Genomic DNA, 23122 nt, shown 5'->3' with positions numbered 1-23122 from the left:
TTCTTGAAACGAAAAGCTTGAGGAAATGAGGTTACTATTTGTGACACATCAGTATATGCATAATTGACACATCATATTACTAAATGCCACATAATCTTTTTTTAACGTCTGTTAACAGAATGGATTTAACTGACTAACAAAGACTGTTTGAAGGAGGCTAATGAAACGTTTTAAATTTGTGGGACTAAACTGAAACAATAAATTAAGTTACGGGACTAAAAGAGTAATTAAGCCAAAAATATATAACACCTCACTGTGAACTAGAAGCCTTGTCCTCGACATTGCTATGGAAAACTTTTGTTAGGAAGAGATAGAGGGAGTTTTAGTGGGTTATTTTATTGCTACACTTTGGAAGGTTTAAACTTTTGTGTTAGGATAATCACCATCCATTGAAATATATATTCATGGACATATTTTGTCAACTTTCTAACCAAATCACGTGTGAACAATATAGATTCCAATGTCTTTACGCACAATAAATTGGCTTGTGCATCTTGGACTTTAGTGTTGTCACTTTAGATTAAAATTTGATTAATAATTTCTCTTTCCTCTTGATTTAGTGAAGATCACAATTTAATTTCAACTATTCTTTTTTCAATCTGACGATTCTTATTTATTCTCACATTCTTATATAACTTATTCATTCTCTCTATATATATATATATATATATATATATATATATATATATATATATATATATATATATATATATATATATATATATATATATATATAGATTACATTACATAAATTTATTGTAATGTATAAAAAGTATGCATTTTAGTTTTATTTTATTTTAAATAAATAGTATGTTTGATTTAGAATAAATTTAAAGTGTTAGTCTTTGAAATTTTTTGAAATAAAATAATTTATTCAAAAACAGGAAACACTAGTATGTGAGATGATTTAAGATGTATATACTGTGATAAATTTTTGAAATAAAATTAAAATAATTATTATGAGTTAAAATTTTTCCATGTGATTTTGTTAAATAATAATATATTAGAACAACATTTATTTTTCATGATGACCCTTTTAGTGGATGTGTGAGAATATGTCAATAGATCATGACGCTTCTGGGATACGAGGAGACTCCACCGTCGAAGACGACGAACTTCAGTTTCCCTGATGAGTGGACTGACGCGTCCTGGGTGTTCGACCCGACCCTGGGACAACTCACGTTCACCAGGAACATACTGGAGACTACTGTTATCAAGGGCATGGATCTGAAGACCCCTTTATCCCGCAAAGATAGTACCTTCTAAATCCCAGCCTCTTTGATCATCTCTTACTTCCTTTTAGGAGTGATTGGCCGTTTTGGATTGTTGACCCCCATACGCCCTAACCGTGGGAGAGGATTGGTAATTTTGAGATATATCCATACCTCCCTAGACTTAGATATGTCATTAGGACTACCCTCGATGTTCACTCGTGACATCTTTCCCGTAGATGAGCTCCCTCACATTACTCCGACACATGTGCCATTGTTGGATCTAGACTTAGATGAGGCAGAGGATGCCGACACCTATGATCCCTTTGAGCATAATTTAGAAAGGGAGATTTCCATGGAAGAAGAGGAGAAAAGCTCAAGCTTAGGAACCATCAATCTAAGGTTAGGGTGGAGTTCCAACTTTCTAAGGGATTGTATAATTCTAGGTATGTGGGGGTTTGATTGTCATGGTTGTATCATTTTGTTCATGAATTTCTTTGTGAATGTATGAACCTAAATGATAAATTCTTGACATATTTGTGGTTGAATTGATGCATTTGTTTGTGTAAAGTGTGTAGAAATATCGTATAATATATGTGTGTAATTGTTGGCATTTTAAAATATGATTTTTGGTTGCAATTTGGGGCTTTGGGGTTGAAGTAAGAAGATTTTCGTATGCAGAAAAAGGCAAATTTTTTAGACTGGTTCAGGTGTAACCGGTTACCAATTTGAGGTAACCTGTTAGCATGTTTTAAAATAGCGTAAAAAGGCAATTCTAAGATGATATAACCAGTTACTAGTCTAAGGTAACCAATTACCACACAAGATAGAAGCGCAGTATTTTTGGGTTACAGGGATGTAACCGGTTACCAGTTTGAGGTAAGTGGTTACCACTGTGTTGAACTGAATTTTCTTAAACTTAAAAAATTCATTACTTGCGTTTCGGGTGTCCGTTTGACGCGTCGTTTGAACCTGTGGAAATTTAATACCCTGTACTTTCTTATAAAAATGGTTTCAAGTTTCTAGAACTAAATTTAATTGGTGTGTAATGAGTTTTTGTGGTGTCAGTGTATGTTGAAGTATGATTTTGGTGTTTACATTTTCGTATAACTTCAAAAATCTATAACTTTTTACTCGGGTGTCCGTTTGACGCACCATTTGAACTCACGGGAAGCTAAAAATATTTTTTTTCCTACAAAAATAATTTCGGACAAAGTGGGTGATTATTTATTGGGAACTGACACTTTTCCCTGCGAGATTTTGTTTGTTATGCCTAGATGTGTGTATGTTGCTATGTGTGATGATGTTGTATGCTTTTGTTGAGTTGTATAAAATTGTATGTTGAGTGTATGGACAATAGGTTGCCTGTATTGGCGTGTTACATTGATGGATGTAGACATCAATGTGTTGTGTTTGTTGCATGATTGTCTCGCATGCATGTCGTGTTGTGGACTTTAGTTCAGTTGTTGGACCTGATTCTAGATGGCATGGATCAGAGAGTGATGTGAATCATATTATTCACGATATTGGTTGGCTCTGATCCAAGATGGCGTGGATCAGGAGAAATGTGAACCAAATTGTTCGCGATTAATGGTGGCTTTGGTTCTAGATAGCGTGGATTCGGGAGTGATATTGGTACCACATGTATTGAGTCTGTGAGTCGGTCTCATTGCATTGCATTATTGTTTACATTGATATGTTTATAAATAATTGAGCAAGTTTATGTATCTATAAATAATTGAGCAAGTTTATATGTTTGAAAATGTGACATCCTAATTGTATGTTTATTATTTTAAAAAATTTACATTGAATTTATATTAATAATCACCCGGGAAATTAGCATGTCTTTGTAAATGCAGTAGGTCCTTGTGCTAGCCTTATTTATTAGTGTTCCCATGAACTAAATCCTACAATAGATCTTATTCCATAATTTAGAACAATTCAAACTTCTGAAAAGGCTAACTACTTTTGTGACTTCTTCAGGCGCAATAGGGTTTATAAAAAAGTCACAAGTAGGTGCATTGATTATTATCAAGACCTTGTTTCCAATATTGTTGGAAGTCCAATTAGAAGTCTAATATGTTCTTAGAAATTCAACTATTTTTGAGATGAAGTTAAGTAATTTTCTTCTTATTTCCTTTTTTAATTTTTAATTTTATATATATATATATATATATATATATATATATATATATATATATATATATATATATTGGAAAATAAAACTAAATATAGGTTCCTTCACACCTAAACTTAAAGTAAGGACAATGTCCTCACTGTCAGTCTGATGAGTTCCGACACATTAAAAAACATAAGAGAATATTTTTGCAGAAAGTAGAATGATTGGTTGGAATTACCAGCCAGGCCTGAAGCCTGTTGCTTTTTCTTGTTGGTTTCAATTTGTACCCCATCTTTCTCTTGCTCCAAAACTTTTCATCTTCTTTCAACCTCCCACTTTCCATTTCTATAACATGTTATTGTCATGACACACAACTTTAAAAGGTGTCAGAATTCCACCAGTTTTCAACTTCATCATTTTAACTAATTAAAATAAAAGCACAAATTTATTAAGCTGGATTGCCTCCCCATAGTCCTATTTTAGAGTTTTATAGCCCGATTTAAAATAAGAGCTATTAATCATTCAAGTTCATGGTGATCCTTGTGTTGTTTAAGGGATCAGCAAAATAATTTTTCACTCTTTGACCATTAACTTTAAACTCATTCTTCATTTTTTCACTAAAAAGGTATACAACCCCATGTGGATAAATTTTCAAAAGTTTGAAGGGGCTTGACCATCTTGACTTCAGTTTGCTTAGGAATAGTTTTAATCTTGAGTTAAACAAGAGAACTTGTTGGCCTTCTACTAATTCCTTTTTATGACATTCTGTCATGCCATGTTTTGGTTTTTTCCTTTTATAACTCGGCATTTTCATATGAGGACAATCTATGCTCTTCCAGCTCATTGAGTTGGAGCATTTTTGCTTTTCAAGTAGATGGCAAGTTAAAGTTCAAACTTTTTACAATGAAAGAGGAGAAGATGTATCTCATGAATAAATTATTCTATATTTTTTGAACTGGTTACTAAGAAGTAAAAGGAGAATTTAGTAATTCGAACGCTTCTCTGTGGAACAATCACTTTTTACTACTTTCAAAATCATTGTATTTTTTAAAGTTAACACAAGTCTTCCTTTTATACTAAACATTTAAAAAAAAATGAAATTTGAAAGGTCCGAATTCGCATCATGATCAATTATGTTGTGGCTATAATTGATTATAACCTAGCAAAAAATGGAATATTTTTGCCGAATATGAAACATAATCAATTATAAGACTTCCATAATTGATTAGTAAGCATGTTCACCTCATAATCAGTTATACAAGTACCATAATCTATTATAGGTCAAATTTCACTATATAATCGATCAAATAAGCTTCCTAATCATTTATACTTTGATTTAAAATATTTTGGCTCAATCCAAAGTAATTTCATAAGGGGTTTCAAAAACATATGAAGTTTGAGAAATAAGTTTTAATTTAATGTGAGTATAACCTTAGTACTATAAGAATGACCCACTTAATATTAAAAATTTGGTCTTAGAGAGAAAATGAAACAGCAAAGAACAAAATCATAGGAAAGTTTTTAGCAGATGGAACTGTTTCTTGATGATGTTCTTTAGCATTTAACTCTTGAAAATTTCTTTACCCACCTCCCTATGGGTGGTCACCTCCTGCGAAAAACCAAAACTACCCCTGCTTCGGAAGTTCATTTCCGAAAGCGTGTTTTTTTAAAAAAACTGACTTACTTCGGAAGTTCATTTCCGAAACAATTATTTCGGAAGTTCACTTCCGAAATACTGCGATTTCTGCAGATTTATCAAAACACTCCCCCTCCCCCAATCATTTACCCTAAATCAAAACAAAAAGTGGCAGAGGCGAGAATTTGTGCAAACAGAATTCCAAAGCTGCATCAAGGCTCCAATCACACTGCTAAACAACATTCAAAAGCCCTCAATCCTAACACTTTGTAAGTTTTGAAATTTTTAGATCTATTATTCAAATGCATGTTATTTAGGGTTTTAATTGCATAAATGATATATGGTTAGGTTGTTAGTAGTATTTAGGTTGTTTAGAAGCATTTTGATTTGGTTTGAAGTTTGGTTTAGGGGTCTGCCATGGAAGTTGCAGAAAACTCCATCGCAGGGGTGTTTCGGAAGTTCATTTCCGAAAACACCTCCATCCTAGTTTTCGGAAATGAACTTCCGAAATGTATCAGAAGTTCAAATTTTTTTGTTTTTTATTTTGTCTCGCATATTAATCGATTTCAATTGTTTACAGGAACATGTCTTCTAGAGAGGGCGCTAAGGGGGGAAGAAAGGATTCTTCAAAGAAAGAGGTGAAAGAGGTGAAGGAGGTGAAGGAGGTGAAGGAGAAGAAGAAGGTTTCGACCGGCTCTACTTCTCGTTCCCAGGGGGCCCGGGGCCCGGATGCTCAAGCTCAATCTTCAGGCGTGAGAGTCGTGATCAACGCTGATGGTTCTGAGACTGAGTGGGATGAGGATTGGTATAATTATCTTCATTCGGAGGAGTTCGCTCGTCGGGAAGAATAACGTGTTTTTTTTTTTGTTTGATGTGTATTTTGTAACGCTCGTCGGGCAGAATAACATGTTTTTGTTTTGTTTTGTTCTGATTTCGGATTGTATCGCACAGTGTATTTGTATTGGATTTATCATGTTAGTTTTTGGAAGTGGTAACCGGGGTCGGAACATATGACGGATGAGGTGGATGTCTGGAGGAAGTAGAACTGGAGATACGTCCACCACGAGACAAAGTAGCCAATCAATGTAAGCTATAGTTTATGATTATCATCTGGGGAGGTCATTTCTAAAAAATCAAGATTAAAAATAATAAGATTTTTTTTCCAATTTTTTGTAATGACGTCCCCTGATGATAATGATAAATTATAGCTTACATTGATTGGCTCCTTTGTCTCGCGGTGGACGTACCTCCGGGTCTTCTTCCTCCGGACATCCACCTCCTCCGTCATATGTTTCGGCTCCGGTTACACCTCCTCCGTCATTTGTTACTTTCAGTTGTACGTATTTTTATTAAAATAATAAATAAACCTTTTGAAATTTGGAAGCCTTTTTTTCTCCCCACCACTCTCTCATCCCCACCTACCCGTGTTTAACAATATGTAACTTTAATTTTATGTAATATTATCGTTGTAATTTTCACCCGATTAAATAAAGCGAATTGTTCATTTTCTTCTGTCCAGACCTATTTTCGGAAGTGCATTTCCGAATTCCTCCAAGGGGGGTGCGCTCGGAGATGAACTTCCGAAACACCACATTTTCTGAAAAGTGACTTTATTTCGGAGATGCATCTCCGAAATCAATATTTTATATTAAAAAAAACACGTTTTCGAAAGTTCATTTCCGAAAACACCTTTTTTCCAAAAAAAAAGTACCGTTTCGGAAATGAACTTCCGAAACAAGGGGTATTGTGGTAAATTCACCGGAGGTGGCCAAGAAGGTTGGGAGGTGGGTGAAGAAATTCTCTAACTCTTTTGGGTTAAATTTTATTTTTGGTCCTTATAAATATCTCAAATTTTAATTTTTAGTTCCTATTAAAAAAAGACATATTTTAGTCCATACAGAATTTTTATGCATGCAGTTTTAGTCTCTGCTATTTTCTAAAATTTTGAAAATTGTTTAAATACCCTTTAACTTTTAAATTTTTGAATAAGTTTTCTCATACATGTTTAGAATACTGTAAAATATTTATTTACCAAATTTTAGAATTTTTTGAAATGAGAATAATTAAATATAAAATTTTTAAATTTCAAAAGATAATGATGCAAGTAATAAAAATTGGATTTAATTTCTAAAAACGGCAAAAGCGTTTTAGTAATTAATTAGGACTTATTTGTTTTCAAAAACTTGTTTCGAAATTGTATTTAGTGGAGCGACATCATGACATTTACGGTTTCGAAACATGACACGGGCTGCACGAAAGTGAGCAGTGTTTTAATTTAATACCTCCTCCGAAAATTATTTTAATCCAAAACAAAAGTGCCATTATTTATTGAGTCCTAAACGAACGTTGGAAATTATATATTTTGGTCTCATTTTTATTAAATTTTCTTAAAATAAATTTTATTCCCCGTTTTAATTTCCCTGTTTAAAGCAAAATATATCCGATTAGCCTTAAATATACATAGTTGTAGAAGATCCATATGATAATAATGAACAAGGGATAAACCCTAATAATGTGAAACACTAATCATTATGTGAAACCCTACTCACCATGATCATTGATCCAAATACCAAGCCTTATTATTTAGGGAATGCATGAATGCTAATGACCTAATGGAGGATTATCCAAATGAGTGTGAGAATCATAAGTCAATAAATTGAGTGAAAGGATAAGACAAATTTGGGGTATGACAAAACTATGTACTTTATCTTAATAACATTTTAGAGTACTCTTGGATTCTTTCAAGAGAATTCTATAGAGTAACTCACTCACTTTAATTTTATTATGTTTACTTACGTGAATTTTTATGCCCACCATAAGACTACAGTAAAAATTTCCAAGGACTATAGTGAAAGATTTGGAAGTGACATCCTGAACCAAGCGGGTCCATACTGTCGACTTGCAAATGGTGCCATAGTCGAAACAAATGTTTTACACTTGTAAAACATGTCAAAAATACTTCTCAAAATTCTCATAAGAGGCAACTTTGTCATCATGTGGAGTGAGTTGAGCAAGTCTCATTCCTTCAATACCTACTTTTGTGTTGGTCAAAATTTTGTTTTTAAGATGGGGTTCGCAAGTGTCATTGAGCCACAACTGCAGGAGCCTGATGAGGCAACCCATCTAGAGACTTTCGGGACTTTTTTCATTTCATGAGGTCGCGAGCCGCCAACCCTAAAGATTTATAAAGACCGTATAAAAGTAGTTTGCTGAGGAAACCTTCCTCCTCTCATGAAGTTGGGTGGCCAGAGGTACGATGTATGTGGCCACTTGGATGGAGCGAGAATAGAAAACATAGTGGGAAAGAAAAAAATACGAAAGACTATGTGTTCATGGTCTCCCACAATCTTTATCAAAGCACAATGATCTTCAAAGAATATGTTGTATGCAATTTTGTCGAAAACAAATTCAGGTTTAGTCTTGGTGATTGTTTAAGGCTCAAAAGCCTCTCAAGTTGGTTGAAGGATGACAATAGCACTAACGTCGATAAAATGTAGGAGTTACCATCCCACAGGAAAGATGAAAAGTGTTGGTGGTGGTTTCCCAAAAGCACATGGCAGCAAGAAGCATGTGGAGATTGTACCTAGGGATAACTCTTGAGAGTTGTATCAGGTAAAAAATACCTTGGTCTTGCCATATAAATTTATTTTTCTATTCAAACTTGTCCAGCCACTTGATATCTGTTGGGTCATTGCCAATAGGAGGAGATGGCCTAAAAACCTTATTTTAAAAGAAGCTAAATTCAAAGGGTTGGTCGTAGAAAAACAAGGGTTTGCATCTTGGGTAGCCGGGGAAGAAACGCTTCAGATGGTAAGGTTTTTTAACACGCCAAGGAAGAGCATCCATGAAAGCATAACCAATACCTGAAATGAAATATGGTATTTGTACATCAGAATACCAAACCTTTCTTTTCTCATCATCCATGGAAGGCTCTAGAACATACATGCGATCATCCAGGAGCGAGGCTTCTTCAATGCAAAAGGAAAAAGGAGGATGTGGAGCATTTCTATTTGTGCTTTTGGGAGCCATTGTTGATCCTAAAAAGTTTGTTTGGGAAGAAAATAGGTGGAAGAGATTGTAGGAATTACATAAAACTCATTGGTTTTTCTTTTCTCAGAGAAGGAAATGGTGGAAAGGAAGGGAGTAGAATAGAAAGCGTTTAAATAGCCAAGATAGATAAAACTTTTTAGTTTTTCCCTCCAAAATGTGGACACGTATCATGTTCAGATTGAAACTTGGAATCAAGGGTTATAGGAAAAGATGAAAAATGAAATTGAATTATGTTTTTAGTTAATTTTATTTAAGTTAGTGGCTCTTTAATTTCCTAGGAAATTGGAGATCATCATGATCAACCGTATGCACGTCTATGACGTGACAGTTTGGTAGAAAGTTTCCATTATGATTAAAAACGTCTACTTGATGTGATGTGTATAGACGATTGGAATAATGTTGAAGGGTTACAAAAATTTCCACTTTCTTCAATATGCCACGTATGATCAAAAATGGCATTTTTGGGGGGGTATCTGTTTGCCTGGAAATTCCAACTAAAAAGTCAAAGTAATTCGTGTAACACCCCAAATTCTAGACTAATTATTTATTTAATTATTTTAGCGTGAATCTATGAGTTATTGTGAAGTATTGAAAATGTGATGATATATTGAGTCCTTATTATGGTTTGTGATGATCTGAGATGTTTGAGATTATGATGACTTATGTGATGTCTTGGTGATTCATCTGATGTCGTGGTGGTTTGCGTGAGGCTTATGCGCATCGATAAATTTTGGCGTATTTTAGAATAATTAGAATAATAAGTGGAATTATTTTAATTAGTAAAATAAATTAATATCAGTGTTAGAGATATTAAGGGTAAGAGTGGTCATTTGTGAAGAGTAAGTGAGGGCAATATGGGAAGACCATATTAGGGGTCCTAGGGGTGAAAAGAGAAAGGAGGAAAGAGGGATTCATTATGTACGATCAAAGTTTTGAGAAGAGGCAGAGGGAGAGAGCTAGAGCACGAAGAACATGGAGGAATGCGTAGAGAGAATGTGAAGAGAAATAGAATCCAACCGTGAATCGAGGTAAGGGGGGACTCTTCCTTTCAGTATCTCTTATGTGGTCTTAGGTAATAGGTAGATTGATGTATGGTTTGATTCAATTGGATATTGGGATTGTTAGGTTAGGATGTTATGATTTGGATTGAATTGATGAAATTGTATGATTAATGGTTATAATGCGTTATTTTTGAGGTATGATGATGTATGATGATAAATTCGATGTTTGTGTACCTGGATATGATGTCTGGAATCGTTTTTGGGTGAAAAGGGTGTGAAATCGCAGGTCAGTCGCAGACCTGAGAATTGGTAAAATCGCAGGTCCGCTGAGCGGAGGGGGGTCCGCTGAGCGGAGGACCCGACCTGGTTAGCTTCTGTCTAACGTCGCTAGAGGTTCGCTGAGCGGAGGTCTGAAGGAATTCGCTTATGCCTCGCGTCACTAAGCGAACCCTGCTGTGTAGAATTTTCCCAATACTTTAGAATAGCGTATCTTTTGATCCACGTATCCTTTCTTAGTGCCGTTTTGGGCGTTGTGAAGCAAATTAAATATTTTATATGATGAATTGGTGAGATGGGTGATGGCCCGAATTATTTTTAAAAAGATTATTTAATTGCTTCGGTGATATACATTGTGCGTATGTGGAATTGTGTAAACATGACAATGTTTTAGTGTGATGGTGAATGAACCGTTATTATTATTAATGTGATGATTATATGTTATATGTGGACATGTATGATTGAATGTAACATTGTGTGCATATATTCTTGAATGTGACAATGTGTTGATGCGGTGATAGATTTGTTGTGACTATTATCATGATTGTTGTGGTAATATGACGGTGATGATTGAATGATATATTTGATGTAAATATATGTGAATAATTGAATGATTGTGCAGCGTGTACATACTTATTCAGTGATGAAAATGGTGAGTTATGATGAGACTATGCGGTGCATCGGATCGGTGATGTTTTTAAGTATGGTATATGTGTACATTCATTCATATGCATTCGGTGATGGATCCCGGTGATGTTTGGATCGATGGTGGACATATTTCCCATTGTGCGGAAATTGTGTCGGTGGGCCGTATCTCGATGAGGCGTAGATCGGTCAGGTGGATTGATTCCATGGATTATTGGTACCACATGCATAGTGTCAGTTGTGTCATATGCATTTTGTCATTTCGTGATTATATGGATTTCTGTGTTATGTGTTGTAATCTATTATTGTACGAATTGATGAATAATAGATGTGAATGTGAATATGTATAATTGGGTGAACGGTATATTATGATGCTTGTTGCTTATGAATTGCATAATATTTACTAACTGTGAATGAGACTCACCCTTACATGTTGTCATTTTCAGATTGAGGAGTAGCAACATTAGTGCTCGGTGAGGATGACTCGTAGAGTTTATCCGTTTATGTTGGGTTGAGTCGGTCATGCTCTGATCTTGTAACACTGGGGAACGATAGTTTTAGAGTTTTATGAGATTACCCTATTTTATTTGGTGTTGTATTATATTTCCATTTGGTTGTATTGACGATGTTTTTCTTATTCCGCTGTGATAAACATGATTATGTTGGTAAATCGTTTCCTAATGAAGCATGACTTTTGACCATAGTTGGTTTATTTGTTTTAAATAATTGTGGCACCCTCGTGTTTATGTTTTTACTCTGATTATTTATTTAATTTCCGCGGGGTTTAGAAGGGTGTTACAATTTGCGGTGAGGAAATGCTGAATATTAGGAAGCATTTAATGATAGGCCTCGACAGGAGCAACCACGTTGACGAAAGGAGCTTCGACTAGCATGGTGATAAATGGTTTGGAAAAATATCAAGAACAAATACACAAGGTTAAGATCACTTTCTCCTCTAAAAATGTCTAAAATCTTGAAAAGGATTTCGACAGAATGATTAATTTCAACAGAGTCACCAGTTGGCCAAGACTTCGTATACTTTCTAAGTATAAGGATCAGTCAAAAGACGAGATGCTTCGACGAGTGATAAATCATATATTATTGAGAGGCATTTAGGTTCTTGGAGCAGTTACAAACATGGGATAATGGGTTTTCAGCTTTTACAAAGCCCGACGACATGGAAACACTTCAGAAGATTAAACTTCATATTCTTGATACGTCTCTTCCTTCTAATGGTATAGCTATCAGAGACAGTTATCTTTAGACTAGTATAAATAGCAAACTCATGAAATGTAATCAGGGTAAAAAATTCAAAAAATTCCCTATAGAACTGGAGAACCTGAGTCAAAGAGCGAAACCGTTTGTGAGGAACATGTAGGAGCATGTGTCCCTTCTTTTCATTGTTTTTATGCTTCCTTAGATGAAACACTTTGTTTAATTTCATTTATTGTACTATTTTCTTATTACTTTCATTCAAACCTTTTTGTTATTAAAGTTTGTGTTCACTTTGTCTTCATTCAAACCTTTACATTCAATCTGCACACACATTTTCTTGTACACGTGTTTTGTAGAGATTTCTCTCGAGATTTTTCGAGTTAATCTCACAAGCAAGGTAAACTCGTGATTATTCACTAAAAACACTTGGAAACACCTGGGAATTGGGGTGGTGGTGCGAGCCTTAACCGTATAGATGTCTCGCACTATCGTTTCCCTATATAAGGATTCAAACCCTCGATGAGGTATGGGGGGAAAACTGCTCGCGAGTGTGTAGCTTTCATCTGAATCAAGCGCTATATTCTCTTATCGGGAGAAGTTTCATCCATATCCTCTACAAAAAGGAACGATATTAGAGCATATAAGATAATAAGTAGTGGATCAGATTAAAAGGTATTCTTCCATACTATAAAGCATACTCAAGTACTTCTTTACCCCATCAATGTCTTTACTATCCTGGATGATTAGAGTACAAGAGTTCAGAGTCCTGAAGCATTTCAAAATCTGAATCACCTCTTGGTCAATAAGGGAAAGAACACTTGGATCCACCCCTTTGATAAGCCGAGGATCTGGCATCCACGATATAGGAACAAATAGGCTACCCCTCGCCCCTGTATTCATTGGAGAGGCATTGCCCCACTCTCTCACTCGCACCGGCCTATCTTTCCAATCCTCATAAGGGATCACACAGAATTTATCAAGCACCTGCCTTGTAGGGAGCATAATGTTACCAATCATTATTAGGAAGAATTTATGCGATAAAGAAAGAGAGGAACACCTAGATAATAGGGGGGGACACCTAGATTACAACATATTATCTAGAAAGCCATTAGCATACTCCATATGCTAGGGGTGATATGAGAGGGGGGTGAAATTGACAGTCGTGATGAAATCTAACTCAAAAGAAGAAAAAGGGACCAAGACTACCAACTTGTAAATAACAAGTATGTGAACAGAGATGTAAGGGACAAATTGCTCACCAGAGGTGTCAATATTGGCCATCTCTATTTCTAAACAGGGCTCCAATATCTCATCCTCCTCACGTCTTGTATTGAAAAACCTAATGTCGTGGCTGAACCAGCTGACCATGTTAGAATTGGAGTATAAGGATACAATGTCTCGAGCATAAATATGCTTTATGTTCTTACCCATTTTTACTTCGGGTGTAAAAGCAGAGATGGTTGTGTTTTTGCCATAGGAAGAGAAATGAATTTTCACCCTCCTCTTATTTCCTCCTCCAAAGTTATATTAGACCAATGTCTTTTTTTGGAAGAGGAAAAATAGAAAAAAAGAGGGAGAAGCGAAAAGGATTTTCCAGGGTAATGTATCAATCTCCTTATAGGAATCCAATAACATAAGCAATATATCAACCAAATGGGATAACTTCCGCGAGGAGTTGAAAATTTGGTATACATGGAAGACCCGTGTAAGAAAAAGAGGCCAAATTGGTTTTCCTAAGAATGCTATCATGAGTTGCATATTAAATGCTACCCACAATCTTTTTCACTAAAGCACTCAATCTTTCAAAATTGATTGACGTTTTGACGTCTCAGAGATCAATCAAAAGAACTTGGCATATCCCAATACCACATGGCTATCCAGGAAACACCTAGCTAGAAGGAGGGACTCGCCCTAAGCTAAGGGACTCACCTTCCTTCAATAGACGGCCTTCAGTTGAGGGACTTTCCCTCATATCGAGGGACTCACCTTGCTTCAACATGTGACCTTCAGTTGAGGAACTCGCCTCCCCTCAGGGCAGATGTTGAGATAAGCCTTAAAACACTTCGCCCTTTTACAAGCTTTCATGCATGAGGGGCTGTATAGTGTTATATTTGTGAGAGTCCTAAATAGAGGCGACTCTAGAATCCTCGCCCAATAAGGCGTTGTCCGGGCGCTACCTTTACATTGTATTGGTTCTCGCCCTTGGGACAAATGTTATGTATAATGTTGTTATCTCCTCTCTAAGTCATATCAAAATGAGTCATTCCACGATTCACTTGATAATAAGTGGTCAACAGTCTCCCCTAATCAAGGGGCTATAGTTACCACTTTAGGGTTTACTAAACCTCAGGCCTAAGAGCATGTATATATACCTCTACCTTGATGGAGAAGAGACAAATCATAACTTGACGATTATATCGCATAATACAGAGCCTCTCACCTCACGTGACCCGGTCTCTCTTATAATCATAGACACCATAAACATCACCATACATGGCCTCACGCCGCTGCGGGCTGGCCCTAACCAGCCTAAGTGTTATAAACCTACCAAGGCCCTTGAGTATCCTCGACCTTTGTAGGAATACCACACATACCTGTACTTTTTGATTATTACACTAGAAAATATGGATTCAACGGTCCACTATCATGACTAGGTGGGCGGTTGTCATTCTTGAGAAACCTTAACTACAAATCTATTGGTCTATATAAATACCTCATCCATAGCATGAGAAGCAACTCAAATATACACACAAAATATCTTAAAAATACAAAGTTTCTCATCTCACGCGAGGTTACTATCTCCTTATCGCAATCACCTCAAAATACTGTTTTTCATCACCGCAAGGTAGATTTTAAACCACAATATTTTTTTAAATATCTAAGTACCACGCATTTGTAACTTTTTTTTTGACAAGTACAAAATTAATAATTTTTATTCAAAACACGTTTTATATACTTAATTTTAGGTTCAATTTATTTTTGTAGAAGTATATTTAAAAATAAATTACTGTATATTTCATAATCAACTCAATTAAAAAAGTGTACATTTTGTTTTTATTTTTCTTTCTAACAATGAGACGATAGATGAAGTATCAATTTTCTTTTACCAGCATATATTAATATAGACTGACACATGTATGTCATTTTGCTTTTATTTATTGTGCTAATGCGTGTAGCCACTTTAATAAATATGTCGGCAACTATCTTTCATTGTATCAACATAGGTTAAGTGTGCATGTGAATGAATAGGAAAAGGGAACCATAAAGGACTTGAGAGATCCCATCACTCGATTCTAAATAGCACCAACTACTTGCCAAAGTTAATACACTCTCACCACATCTTAAATAGTAACCGAAGAAAACACAATTACAATATATATCCATTATCTGTCATCTCATGTAGCTTCACTTCTTCTTCTTCACAATCTCATATCTGATCTCTCTCTCCCTATTGCTTTTCTATAATCACTTTATAGTTGATAATACTGTAAGTAGTATGGTGCATTTTATCCCTCAACTTTATCAATCTTTTTTTGCTTTTGAACTTTTTTTTTTTCAATAAGCAAGTTATAAGATATCGCACTAGGGGTGCAACCCTTACAACAAAACTCTAAACCGATTTTTGCTTCTGAACTTGAGTCCAAGTTTCTTTATGTTAAGTTAAAATTTATTTTTATTTTATATTAATCCATTTTCTAACATGTGATTATTTTGCCATTTTCAGTTCAAGTGTTCTAAATTTTGGAGTCGTAGAAACTATTAAGAGGACGGCAAGTGATTATTTTGACCCATTGGTTTGCTTTTATAGCAACTTTGATTTCTTTGATTAAACTGCACTGCGTTAAGGTATTCTAATTTATTCTAACAAATTACTATATTATATTATTTTCTAGCATTTCAATAAGACTTATACTTTAAATAAAAAATTGCAGCTCATGACAAGCCATGAACACTCTTTCTATCACTACAAAAAGACAAAAGTTACTATCTAGGTTTTATGCCAAAGACAAAATTTCTTGTATAAAAAAAATATATTTGCCGGAGATAAATTCCCTTACAATAACAATTTCCTAAAAAAAAATTAATAAATATCGAGTGATTTTTCCTCCCAAATTTGAAGGAGGAAAATTGAAAATTATAATTTCTGCTTTTATTTGAGGGATGAACCTAAGTACTTAAATAATTTTAATATTAAATTTGGATATTAGAAGGCTAACCTATAGTTTTAAAAATAAATAAATATTTTAAATATAATATAGTGTATTAACACATCTATAATAAATTATAATATGATATAAAATTAAATAGTATTTATATTAGTATGTTTGAGTTATATTGAAAAATTTTAGATTTGTTTACCAAAGTGATCCATGATAAATTTATAAAAAAAAAATCTGGATTTCAAATGGTCAGTAAATTGGCTGTATTAATTTGTGAAACAATGTTTCTAAAGAAATTCTAATTGTAGAATCACAAAATTATTTATAATAGGATTATATAATAAAAATACTTTTTTGATCTGAACTAATTTCTAATTTCTCTAATAGGCGATAGTTTTTTCCGCGTAAAATTTTAAAAACTCTATCTGTAACGAGTTTTCAACTATAGAATTACAAGATAATTTTTTATAGATTAATAAAAAATAATATTAATTAAATTTTAATTTTTTCAGTCGATATTTTTGTAATATAGTATAGAATGATGGGGGAAAAGTCTTCTTATCAGTAAAAATTATATAAAATATTTTTAACAGTATCACGTAACATCAAAAGATTTTTTTTTTAAATAACCATGTTTTTAATAAAAAATACAAAAAAAAAAAAATCAAGTTTTCAGATTATTTACCAAAGTGTCTAGGTTTGGAACTCTGTAAAGGTGTATGCGCCATGTAAGACCCGTAATTTTATAAATAAATTAATATTTTAAAATTATAGTATATTCGCACCTCTATAATATATTTTTGATCAAATATATAGTTAAATAGTATTTATACTATTAAAATCTTAGAATTTTATTTCATTAGTAGTTCAAGACATAAGTTTCTTAAAAATCTCGAATTCAGTCTCTTTAATGTTCGGTAAAATTAGCCGCTTTAATTTTTTAAAACAATTTTTTTTTTATTAAACTTTGAACCATAAAATAATTTCGATAGAATAGTAAAAAGATAATAATAATAAAAATAATAAACTTTTATTATTTCTCAACATATATTCTTATATATATATATATATATATATATATATATATATATATATATATATATATATATATATATATATATATATATATATATATATATATATATATATATATATATATATATATATATATTGCAGTATAGAATAATCGGAAAAAATGGTTCAGTATCGACAAAAATTATTTCGGACATTTTTATCAGTGTCACGTAACACCGGAAGTTGCACTTATAATGTAAAACAAAACAAAATATTGCCGGGAAAAATATATACTTCTAGGGATGAATAATGATGATGAAAGTAATTAAATTATGAAGTGATGGCTAATGATGATTTTATGTCGGCAAGTAATATTGTATCATATCGTAATAACAACGTGTAGAAATTTTTACTGATATGACTATTGCCAAGATGGTACATAACGCTATGAGGTATCTGTATGTTTTCAAATTGTACAATAATCTCCAACTACACACTTCCATCTAAGGTGCAAGTACGACCAACAGATTCTAACGAAATTTCATTTCCCACGAAAGTTGTATTTGTAAGGGCATCTCTCTATTTTATATATTTCTCTCAAAAAAAAATGACATGTATCTGCTTACGTGTTTATTTTGAAGGTGAATACTTGTGAAGGTGGGTAAATGTTATATAAATATATTTGTACGAAATTTTGATGCATGAGGTAAGTTATTACATATGGGGATGTTACCCATATGTTGAAATTCATAGATGGAGAATTGTATGCACATACATTTCATGGTTACGTGGCTACCGGAGAGGAGTCACGAGGTGCACACCGGAGAGGTGGCACGAGGTGTGTGTCCGAGAGGGAACCACCTTATCCCGATGTGGATCATTGAGTTTGATTGATGGGTAGATACCTATCACCTTAGTGGTGCTAAATCTTAAAGCGATACCACGACCCTTTGCGAAGGGATTGATATTCCGGAATCATATGCATCGACATATAGACATTGCATTAGGAATGAGTCTTAATTATGCTATATGTATTATTGTTATAAATGTGTATATACATGTGTTAGAATGAGATCTCTAGCCATGTATAATGTATCCTCTGTTTTTGCTTGTTTCTTCGCTCTTGTATATTTGTTATTTTTGGATTGATGACCCTTTCAGTGGTTTGTGTGGGAAATATGCCAATAGATCATGTCACTCCCAGGATACAACGAGATGCCGCCGTCGAGGACGACGGAACTTACTTTCCCTGAAGCATGGACAGACACGTCCTGGGGATTTGACCCGGCCTCAAGACGACTCACGTTCTCCGGGAACGTGTTAGAGACTACTACCATCGTAGGACAGGATCCGAAGACCACCTACTCCCGCAGGACCATGAGCTTTCAGATCCCAGCTTCCTTGGTCATTACTAGCTTCCTCTATGGAGTGATTGACCGCTTCAGATTGTTGATTCCCCCTCCAGCCCCACCTGGACCCGCATATACCCCAGTCATGGGAGGGGGGCCATTCTTTCACGATATACCTATGCCTCCCTTAGACTTAGAGATGTCATTAGGGCTACCCTCGATGATTCCTCGTGACATTTTTCTCGTGGGCGAGTTACCTCATCTTGATCCGACACACGCGCCATCATTGGAGGATGATATAGATGGAGCAGAGGACAATGACGATTATGATCCCTCCGAGCATGACAACGACGAGGATGGCTCCGATCATACATTGTCGAGCGCCTGTAGGGGATTATGTGGAGCTGGGGCAGGGGAGTATTGTGGATGTCGATAGATTCAGATTAGCGTAGTTAGGGACTAGACGGTAGTAGCATTTAGTACTAAATGGCGGGTTTCTATATGAGTGGCTCGAGATTTTCTCCCTGGGGTTGTTCTCCTGTGTGAGTGTCTGCCGGGGACTTTTATTCTATCACTTTATGGGTTGTATTTCCTAACCACTATTCGTACTTATATCTTGTGACGCTATGTCGAGTTTATGCTTAGTATGGTTATTAAGTTTTAATCTAGTTTAACTAATTTCCCTTTATAAAATCTAGTATGAATTCTTAAAATCAATCTAAATATAAAATTCACTATATGCTTAAATAAAAAAAAAGGGGGACACTATTTCTCACAAGGAAAACCATTAACTAGTTTAGTTGTCGAAATAATCCATTTTTTAATTCACTCTTGTTGTTAAAAATTGGGGTGTCACACGCCAAATGATATGGCGCATTAGTTTACAATATGCCAACCAATTTGGCGCAAACAATAAAATTTTAGGGCAAAATGTTGCTAGCCAAATCATTTTCCGCATTAGGGCATGAAGCAACACATAGGCGCCATTTCATTTGGCTCCTATGTGTTGGGGTATTTTTTTAAAAAAAATATTCGTTTTGTGTTTTTTTTCGCACAGTTTCTGATTCCGGTATTTTAATTTCATAAAAAAGTTCGATAAACCGATTTCATATGGTTCTTATTAACCCTAAATAATGTTTGCGTTGTCGATTTCGGTTTTTTAATAAAGCACACTTTATTGATGAAAGACTAAAAAAAGGTTACAAAAGATGGTAAACGAAATTGATACATTGTCGTAAAAATAAATTACAAAGTAGATTAAACTTGCGACGAGGTCGAACCACGACTAGGACATTTATTTTTATTATGCCCCACCTGATGACAAATGCTGCATTTTCTTTCCATTTTGTCGTGGACGTCCATTTCGGTTCTAATTCGCGTACTATTGGGGCGACCATTTTTCTTTCGCCGCATTGCGTCATTATGCCAAACTACCTCCCCATCATACTCAGACCAGTAATCCTCCTTGGCTACCACTGGAAACGCAGCACTGTAAACTCGGAGCAATGTCTGAGCCATGTAAATTGGAGATAGTATTGATATTGCGTCGCGGTGCGCAAACTCACATGCCGCTATGACATGTGAGCAAGGCATAAGGAAAGCTTGAAACTTTCCACAGTCGCACCAATGGTCGTCTAGCAGAACCCGATATTCTTGTCTTGGCAAACCCTCGTTGAGAATTACGAATCCATCCTAAAGTAGGTTGCCTCCACCAGTGCAGTGATAGGAAGGCTATGAATGCCTTTGAAAACTCCATTCATGGATTCTACCAGATTTGTCGTCATGTGGCCCCATCGCACGCCTTTGTCATAAGCCCTTGTCCATTTCTCCCTGGAAAGGTTATCTATCCAAGTTCCCGCATCTGGATTTGTCAATACAATCTCACTCTGATAATGTTGGAATGTATGTTGGGTTAATGCATAACCAGCATTGACCAGGGCCTTCCTGAGCTGCCTATCCTTGATCTCCCGCATGAAGTTCTGGACAATATGGCGAATACAATACACAAGAGTTGATGGTGGGTCATGCCATCTGTTTGCTTGATTGTTATAAGCACTCTCAATGGAAGCGTGCCTATCGGAGATTAAACAGAGGTCAGGCTGAGGAGCAACATGTTCTCGAAGATTCCTTAGAAAGAAACTCCAAGCCGCGGCAGTTTCACCTTCAACTATTGTGAATGCAACTGGAAATATATTGTTGTTTCTGTCCCGTGAAACCGCCATCAGCATGGTTCCCTTGTATTTTCCGTATAACCATGTTCCATCGATTTGAAGTATGGGTTTACAGTACAAAAAAAAAAAAACCAATACTGCAAATTGATGGAACTTGGTTATATGGTAAATACAAAGGAACCGTGTTGATGGATGTTGCACAAGATGGAAACAACAATATATTTCCAGTAGCACTCGCAATAATGGAAGATGAAACTGCCGCGGGTTGGAGTTTCTTTCTAAGGAATCTCCGGGAATATGTTGCTTTTCAACCTGATCTTTGTTTAATCTCTGATAGGCATGCTTCCATTGAAAGTTCTTACAACAATCCAGCAAACGGATGAAAACACCCACCATCAACACATGTATACTGTATTCTCCATATTGCCCAGAATTTCATGCGGGAGATTAAGGATAGACACCTCTGGAAAACACTGGTCAATGCATGATATGCATTAACTCAACCTACATTCCAACATTATCGGAGTGAAATTGTATTATCAAATCCAGATGCGAGAAGTTGGATTGATAACCTTTCCAAGGAGAAATGGACCAGGGCTTACGACAATGGCGTGGGATGGGGCCATATGACAACAAATCTAGTAGAATCCATGAATGGTGTTTTTAAGGGCATTTGAAACCTTCCTATCACTGCACTGGTGGAGGCAACCTACTTTAGGATGGCTTCGCTATTCTCAACAAGAGGTAAGATGTGGAGTGCTGTTGGAGAATCAGGTCAACTATTCAGCGAGAGTTGCATGAAATTTATAAAAGAACAATCAGCGAAGGCCAACAGCCATCATGTAATTGCTTTCGATCGATTCAACCGCACCTTCAGTGTTCGAGAAACAATTGACCACAATGAAGGATTGTTGAGACAACAATATCGGGTTCTACTAGATGATCATTAGTGTGACTGTGGAAAGTTTCAAGCATTTCGTATGCCTTGCTCACATGTCATAGCAGCATGTGCATTTGTGCACCGAGACGCATTATCACTACTATCTCCAATTTACAAGGCTGGGACATTGCTCCAGGTATACAGTGTAATATTTCCAGTGTTAGCGAAGGAGGATTACTGGCCTGAGTATGATGGGGAGGTAGTTTAGCATAATGACACAATGCGACGAAAGAAAAAGGGTCTCCCCAACAGTTCTCGTATTCGAAATGAAATGGACGTGCATGACAAAATGGAAAGAAAATGTAGCATTTGTTGTCAACTAGGGCACAATAAAAAGAAAATTCCTAGTCGTGGAACAACCTCATCGCATGTTTAATTAACTTTGTAACATATTTTTACGATAATGTATATACTTTGTAACATATTTTTACGATAATGTATCGACTTTGTAACATATTTTTAATCAATGAACTCTACTTTATTAAGCGCCGGAATCGATAACATAAACATTAAATAACATAATTAGGGTTAATGACAATTTTACGAAATCGGCATATCGGACATTATTGAAAAATTCGGAGAGAAAATTGAAGACCGGAATCGAAAACTTTGCGCGAAATAAAACGAATTGGGGTATTTTTTATATTAAAAACCCTAACACATAGGAGCCATTTCAAATGGCTCCTATGTGTAAAAATCAACACATAGGTGCCAAATGGTATCGCTCGTTCACCAAAATTTTATACCAATGCGCCATTTGGTTTGGCGCATATCCCAGGGTGTACTGCCAAACCTAAACACTTTGGTAAATTTTCTGAAAAACTGGTTTTATTTTGTATTTTTTTTAAACCTGGTTATTTAATTTTTTTTTTTGAAAAAATTTTACTCTGATAAATGTTCTAAATGTGATCAACTGTTTAAGATTATGTTATGTCAAATAAAAATGATATCAAACTAACCTCAAGAATTGGTAAATATGTAAAAACCTGTAAGTGTCGAAATCCTGTTTTTGCTGGCAGCTAACACCTGCAACAGATTACTTTATTGTTACTCAATAAATTGTTAAATAAGCACACACAATATGATCAATACTTGATACATCAAAACAACCTGGAGTCAAGGTTAACTTGCCATAGGGATAGATTTCAACTTATTTTGAGCTACGAAGAGGAACTACAAAATCTAAGCATAGAAAATACAAATGTTAATGAAAATAAAGTTGAAGACCAAGAAAATAAAATGTAAATAAAATATCAGAAAACCGATCAAGTTTTTTTAAAACTTGCATCCAAATTGAGAAATTGTGGGAGACTTTCCATTTATGTGATTTGATTT

General features: G+C 35.0%; 1 protein-coding gene and 1 long non-coding RNA gene across 2 annotated transcripts in view; one reads left to right on the top strand and one right to left on the bottom strand.

Annotated features, from left to right (window-relative positions):
* The window catches only part of LOC131645010 (uncharacterized), a 29405-nt gene that overhangs the window by 5646 nt on the left and 637 nt on the right, over positions 1 to 23122 (bottom strand). The window contains exons 3-5 of the mRNA XM_058915672.1: positions 22898 to 22969; positions 22747 to 22813; positions 3569 to 3704 (exon numbers count right to left, since the gene is read on the bottom strand). The gene's annotated coding sequence lies outside the window, so the exon portion shown is untranslated. The remainder of the gene's footprint in view (positions 1 to 3568; positions 3705 to 22746; positions 22814 to 22897; positions 22970 to 23122) is intronic.
* Positions 15397 to 22918, top strand: LOC131645011 (uncharacterized). Its single transcript, XR_009296844.1, has 3 exons — positions 15397 to 15640; positions 15878 to 15999; positions 18516 to 22918. It is a non-coding gene; the product is annotated as an uncharacterized LOC131645011 (long non-coding RNA).

This window comes from Vicia villosa, linkage group LG1 (genome assembly GCF_029867415.1).
Source record: "Vicia villosa cultivar HV-30 ecotype Madison, WI linkage group LG1, Vvil1.0, whole genome shotgun sequence".
NCBI classification, from domain to species: domain Eukaryota; kingdom Viridiplantae; phylum Streptophyta; class Magnoliopsida; order Fabales; family Fabaceae; genus Vicia; species Vicia villosa.
The sequence above is the reverse complement of the archived record's forward strand: the minus strand, read 5'-3'. Positions and strand labels throughout refer to the sequence as shown.